This window comes from Spinacia oleracea, chromosome 5, assembly GCF_020520425.1.
Source record: "Spinacia oleracea cultivar Varoflay chromosome 5, BTI_SOV_V1, whole genome shotgun sequence".
NCBI lineage: Eukaryota > Viridiplantae > Streptophyta > Magnoliopsida > Caryophyllales > Amaranthaceae > Spinacia > Spinacia oleracea.
Genome location: NC_079491.1, coordinates 80,508,073 through 80,515,167, shown reverse-complemented (window position 1 = coordinate 80,515,167; position 7,095 = coordinate 80,508,073).

Below are 7,095 nucleotides of genomic sequence, written 5' to 3'. Positions count from 1 at the left end.
ACAAGTGCTTCAAGGAGAATAGAATATTCAAAGGACTCTCAAAGTGCCTGTTGATATTCTATTGTTTGATGTTCTATACCCAAGTAGGCATAGAGTTCAAGTCACTGGAACTATGAGATTCTTCTATTAGATAGTAAGGAAACATAGAGTTCTGGTCAATGAAACTATGAGATTCTTCTATTCGATAGTGAAGAAACCTACAACTTGCAGTCAAACTATTATCATGTAGATTAATGAGTTTATGACTTGTAAGAAAGCTATGACGAAACCTAGATTCCCTAAAATGGTTAGAGGCCATAAAACATACTCAATGTTTTGATGACAAAATTGAAATTTTGTTGATTTGCAAGAATAGTTTCACACCTATTGGTTGCAAGTTTGTTTTAAGGATAAAAACCATCAAACATGGAATTGTGTTCACACACAAAGCTAGATTAGTTGCTAAAGGTTACAAGCAAATTCATGGCATGGATTGTGTTGAAACCTCATGCAAAATCGTAATGCTTAAGTCTATAATTCAAGCAATGATTGCATATTGGTACATATGGCAATTGGATGACAAAACGTATTCCTCAATCAAATGTTGGAATAAACTATGTACATGGTATGTCATAGGATTTGTGGATCCAAATAAATGCTTGAAAAGGAAAGCTAGCTTATGAAATCTAAGTACAGATTTAAGCAAGCAATTGGGAATTAGAAATGTATTTTAGTGAAGCTAATAAGTATTTTAGTTTCATAAAATGTACATGATTCTTATAGATATATAAGAAGTTTAGTGGGAGTACTTAAAACTTAATTGGTCCTATGTGTATTACACACATATCTCTCTATTGTGAAATAACATTCAAATGCTAATGACTTAGATTTGAAATAATTCATCAATGATGGACCATGGCGAAACTTAGTACATACTGGGTATTAAGATCTATTTACAAAAATCTTATGATATTGTTTTGGATTAAGTAATGGCATTTACTAAATCAAACACGAAAGTCTCCATTGGAGATATTCGACCCATGTGAATAAATCTAAGTAAAGGATGTTTGAACTATGTATAAGCATTTACTAAGTTAAACATCAAAGAGTCTAAATGAGATTCTTAACCTATATTATATGTCAAAGAATTTAGCTGGATTCAGTATCTGCTGAAATTGAATAAGCTAAAGTTACATGAATAGAATTCAATTGGGAATTATTCTGCAAAAGAATTTATCATGTATGATATAATATGAGGATCGCCAAAAACGTATCGTATGACTTTAGCCATGACGAACATATACCAATCTCTATTGATCTAAGTGAAGATCAACTAGATTGAGATCAAGAATACTTATGGTACTTGAAAAGGTACATAGGAATAGTTCTTGATTCAAGGAAATAAAGATATGCTAAATATTGATGCTACACGCAGAAACACTGGCAAAGGATCAGGCAAGACCCCTTTGGAGTTAACCATTGACAAGGACGAGCTATAGAGCATCGTGTTTTGGAATGGCAACATGGGTTGGAGACCATGAGTTGTTGCGTGGGAAATTAAAATAATGATTTCTATGTTCTAAGATATAGTTGAGAGTATTCCACATATCTGTGAACTGCTTGGATAAGTAATTCCAAACAAAGCATCACTAGCAACCTATAAAGTTGAAGTAAAAGTAATTATTGCCTAAGAAGCAATAAAACAGGGTTGTTTAAAGTTCTTCACTGAACTTGGGTAGATCACCTATCTGCTGGCTTGATGATTCTTCATTGAAAAATGCGTAGAACCACTCTTGAAGCAAGAAAAACGTCTGCTAACTTGATGGTTCTTCATTGCAAAATGAGTAAAACCACCATCGAAGTAAGAAAGACTAGATCACATAATAAACAAACTCGAAAAGATCTTATCATCATATCTCGAAGAACATTCGATGAAAAGGATATTAAGATTGGCAAAGCATGATAACTAAACCTATGCAACAAGTGAGAAGCAACACTCACATTGTAGCACTGGAAATCAAGCATAGCTTTGAATTCCATGAACTGTTTTAGAAGATGGGTTTGAGGCCCATGCTTGTAAAACATTGGGGTTGAACATTTATCATATATGAAATGTATTTTCATATTCCATTTAATCTTGGTTTAGTATTAAATGATGAGTCCCTTCAATTTGACGATATATTCAAGATAGACTGTCAGGACCAGTCCTGTGACTAAGAAATGTCTATCAAGTGAACTTGAATGTCAAAGATTGAAAATGGTCCCTAATCGGAGTTTTCTATAAAATTGGACGCATAGAAAACGTTAGACGATTAGAATGCAAGATGACTAGTAGTTCTGTTTCTTGAACTATGTGGACATGGCAATGTCATAATCATTTGCATAGATACTTACTTTGGGAAGACTAGTATCGGACAAGACCTATGAAACTTTACTGTAAGAGATGAAAATCTGTCATGAGTAAATTTCATTAAATTATTAGACACTAAATCCTCAATACCTGAGTGATTTGAGATTACTTGTTTGAGAACTGGTTGCTTTGACGTTGACCAACCGTCGCACCGTAAAAGGAGGCTATAAAGGCAACGCTCAGGTAATCACCTATCAAACGAAGTCTAATCTCAAGATCGCAAGATTGGGATTGTCCTCCCATAAATCGGGATGAGATGCTTAAAAGTTGTACAAGGCCACTCGGAGAGCTAGAAACTGTGAAATGCATGGCCGTGCTCGGATGAATCATAGGCTATGATTATCTGTTTATTTGATCAGTTGAACTCTGAAACCGAGGAACACCTCTGGACATAATAAGGATGACAACTCTTACCTTATGTTCAAGAGCAAGCATCGAGCGACAAAGGAATTAGGAAATGCACACTTGTCCCTAAGGACAAGTGGGAGACTGAAGGAAATAATGCCCTTGGTCCAAGTATGCATTCTATGTTAAGTCTAATAAATGCGGTTCAGTATTAATTAACAAGTTAATAATTCAGTGAGATCAAGTGAGCTGAATGCCTAGCTAGAGGCCGCTTCAGTTCAAGTGGAATTAATGATATTAATCCACAGCTTACTCTTGACTGAACCCGTAGGGTCACACAAATAGTACGTAAACGGATCAAGTATTTAATGGCATTAAATACTCCATCTATAAATATTCGGAACCGACGGATCTTGGTTTCAGTGGGAGCTAAGATCGTCACAGGCAAGAAATGAATACTCCGGAAACGATGATATTGCCGGAAACGGAAATATGGATCGTATCGGAAATATAAATATTATCCAAGTCGTAGATGTTGCCGGAAACGGAAACATGGTACGTATCGGAAAATATTATCGGAAATGGAAATATTACCAGAATCGGAAATATTACCGGAATCGGAAAATAATTCCGGAAACGGAAATATTAAATATTTGTTCGAAACGGAAATTAATTCCGGAATCGGAAATGTTAAATATTGTTCGTATCGGAAATGAATTCCGGAATCGGAAATTTAATCGGAAGCGTATCGTACGAATAAGCATCGGACGAGGCCTGCCGGACGAGGCCCAGCACGAAGCCAGGCCATCGCCCAGCAAGCCAAGCGCGCCGCACAAACAGCCACGCCAGGCCCAACGCAAGGCCAGGCCCAGCAGGCTGCGCAGCGCGCACAGCACGCGCAGCGCGCAGCGCGCGCGGGCGCTGCGTGGGCTGCTGCTCGTGCGCACGCATGGGCGGCCCATCGTGGCTGCCGTGTGTGCGTGTGTAAGTGTTTGTGTTCGTGCACGTTTCTTAAAACGTGCAGAGTTCGGTTAATGATTAAATTCCTAATTCTATTTGATAAATTAATTAAATTAGAGTTCTTGTAGGATTCTAGGTTTAATTAATTTGTATCTGAATAGGATTCCAATTCCCTTTCCATAACCCTATAAATATGTGGCCTGGGTTCACAATTTATAAAGAGTTTTAAAAAGTATTTAAAAGTGAGGTTTTGAAAGAAAAATTCAGCCACACATCTTGCTCAAAAGTGCCGAAAATTCTAGTACCTTAAGGGCGATTCTAGTTGGTCAATCTTAAGGCGGATCCGGACGTACTGTGGACTATCTACGGAGGGACGACACTTGGAGTCCTAAAGACTTGTTCTTGTTCGGTTCGGGCGCAGCTAGGGAAGGCACGCAACAAAGAGTATGCATCTAATCTATGCTAAATGATTATGTGTAAATAATATGTTTTCCTGGGTTTATGGTTTTTCCGCATGATTTATGAATTGTCATATGTATCATAACCTAACATTCTTTTGAGGGATGCTCGAATTTAGTTGTAACCTGAACGTGGGCTGACAACGTGTTCAGACGGACCTTTGTCTTGCGACCGTCTGCTTTCGTGATTTTGAGCTAGTCTTTACGGCTCGACTTGGTCTTCGATCAGAGGACCGTGCACAAGTGTCAATGACGACCTTTCGATGAGGTCGAACCTGTTGTTTTTTTTTGAGATATCCAAACATGATATGGTGTATGGCGCAGTCCGGGAATGTGATTTTGATCATGCACTCCTTGTTGGAGTCTATTTTTCGCGACCCCCCAAGCACTGGGGCTCGTCGGTCATTTTTCGCATCTTGTAATCATGTTTGGGGTCATGCTCGTATGTGCGAGCGACCTTTTATAGTAGTGTGCTACTTTAGCGAAGCCGTGGAGTGCGACTTTAGTTTTTAGGCGACATTCGGTTTTAGCTTGGCCCGGATTAACCCTTTGACTGACAAACATTTTTTATTTGGAAAACCAACGACTTAACGATACACATTTTTGGTGTTTCGAAGAATGACCATGATATTTAACTTGTTTTTTGAAAAGTGTACATAAGCATTTTCTAAGACTAGTCTAGGTTTCGACCAAGTTTTTAATGTTTATTTTTTTTTGCTTATTTGGGAGCTAAAGGTGCTTTGGGCTTGATCCTACTTGCAATAGGGCCTCGTGTTTAGCAACACGGTCTTAAGTCCTTTCCTGTTCCGTGTTTTGTGAAATCTGGGCCTTGGGCTGCATTTTCAGCGCCCAAGGCCAGGCGTTAAACATTTCGGCGCCCAGCCATGGGCGCAGAAAGTCTTTTCCTGGTGATATTTGACTTTCGGATTTCCTAACACGTTTCCGAATGGGATCAAGATGTCATTGGGTGCGTTCAGCTATATATAGGGGCTAGATACGTCCCTATTTTCCACCACTCTCAAATTCTTTCTCTCCTTTTTGCTGTGCTTTAATTACTCATTGCTTTTGCCATGTCGATCCCTACTTTCTCACTCCAACGGACTGTTAGGCGTTGGCTACGGGCCCTTACTCCCACAGAAAAAGCTTTGTTAAAAGAATACCACTTAGAGGCACTTTTAGGCTTACAACAAATTAATATTGATTATAACTTTCTGCATGCTGCCCTAAGCTTTTGGGACCCCGATCATCATGTTTTTGCCTTTCGGGGCAACGAAATATGTCCTTTGCCCGATGAATTTGCTGCGATCCTTGGTTATCCTACTAATGCTACTCCTGTTACCCTTGGCACTATTGAAGAAGGTAAAACATACATAAGGGCTTTCCTAGGACTAGATGATAACATGTTTGCTGAAATGGTCGTAGATGATAAGGTTAACTTGGCAAAACTTGTAAAACATCACTTTAGGCCTAGTAAGAATATGACCGAACAGAAATTGAATATTCGAGCCCTTGTATTTTGCTTGTTGAATCATTATTTGCTACCGAATAACAATGGTGAGTTTGGTGACATAAGGTTGATCCCCTTGATTAGCCAGATGGAAATTTGCTATTCTATCATGCCATTGGTTGTTGCCGAGACTTTGTTGAGTGCGGATGAGCTGAAGAAGGATGTCAAATCTGAACATTTTAAGGGAAGCCCCCTATTACTGCAGGTAATCAATTTTCTTCTTTGCGCACGCATACGCCACTTTTGCATATATATTTTTTGCTTGGGGCTGAGTTTCAGCGCCCAGGGCTGGGCGCTGGAGTTTTCGGCGCCTGGTCCTGGGCGTTGAAACTGCGCCCAGGGACCGTTTTTTTTTCATTCTTTTGATTCGATTGTACCTGTTTTCGCAGATTTGGCTTGCAGAACGGCTTAGAATTTTGGAAGCTCCCGCCGATCCTAAACATTATCGCCCTATAGCCTTGGGTAACCGAAAATACTTGCACCAAGGCCAGGACGAGGCCGAATGGACCTCCTTTTTTACTTATGGCATTTGTTCTATTAAGTGGGTGGTACCATGGTGGGGTTTGACTACTATGACAGGTGGTTCTGATGTATCGGTTTATGTTTCTTTGTTGGGGCTATCTCGTCCCATTTATATTTTCCCTTACCAAGTCATGCGTCAATATGGTTTAAGGCAGACTATCCCCTTTTCTGATACGGTACCACCTAAGGTAGCGGCCTTTTCACAAACACGGGTCTTAGCGTGGGCTAAGTATTATGATGGTCTCCCGCGTTGGGCCGTAGCTACAGATGGCTTTGTGGGTCTTTCTGAAAACTACAAGTTGTGGATGAGCTCCGATGATAAAGATGTGAGGACCGAGGCTCGAAATGGGGAGCCGGCTGAGCTTTTGATACCTCGTATTCGTGTTAAGTATGAGGGTCTTGATTCTGCCGGACCTCGTACCTATAGTATTAAGACTGTGAAAGCTCGTCCTGATCGAAAGCGAAAGGAAGTTCCTTCCCGTTCCAGTTTTAGGCCTAAAAAGATGCCTAACATGAAGGGGCCTGCTGTTGTTAAAAGAAATGCAAGCTTTCGCGGAGATCGTCGCCGGAACAATGTATGGGTTAGGAAGGTTCAGCCGCCTGTAGAAACAGTGGCTAGTCTAGTTGATGATAATAATCCTTCTCCCACCATTGTCTGTGCCCTTGAGGCCGAGCGGGCTATAACTGAGAATGTTTCTAAAGCCTTGGCATCTTTGGAAGTCAGTGTCCAGGAGCCGGTTCTTATGGAGATTGACATTGGGGCAGCGCAGAAGACCGTGGGGGTGGATCCTGCGAACATTGCCCTTTACAAGACTTTATTTGATGATCCGGAAGAACTAGAGTAATGTAGTTCTTGCTAGGGTGTAGGTGCCCTCCATTTATTTCAGTTGTGTTTGTTTTTATTTTTAGCACTC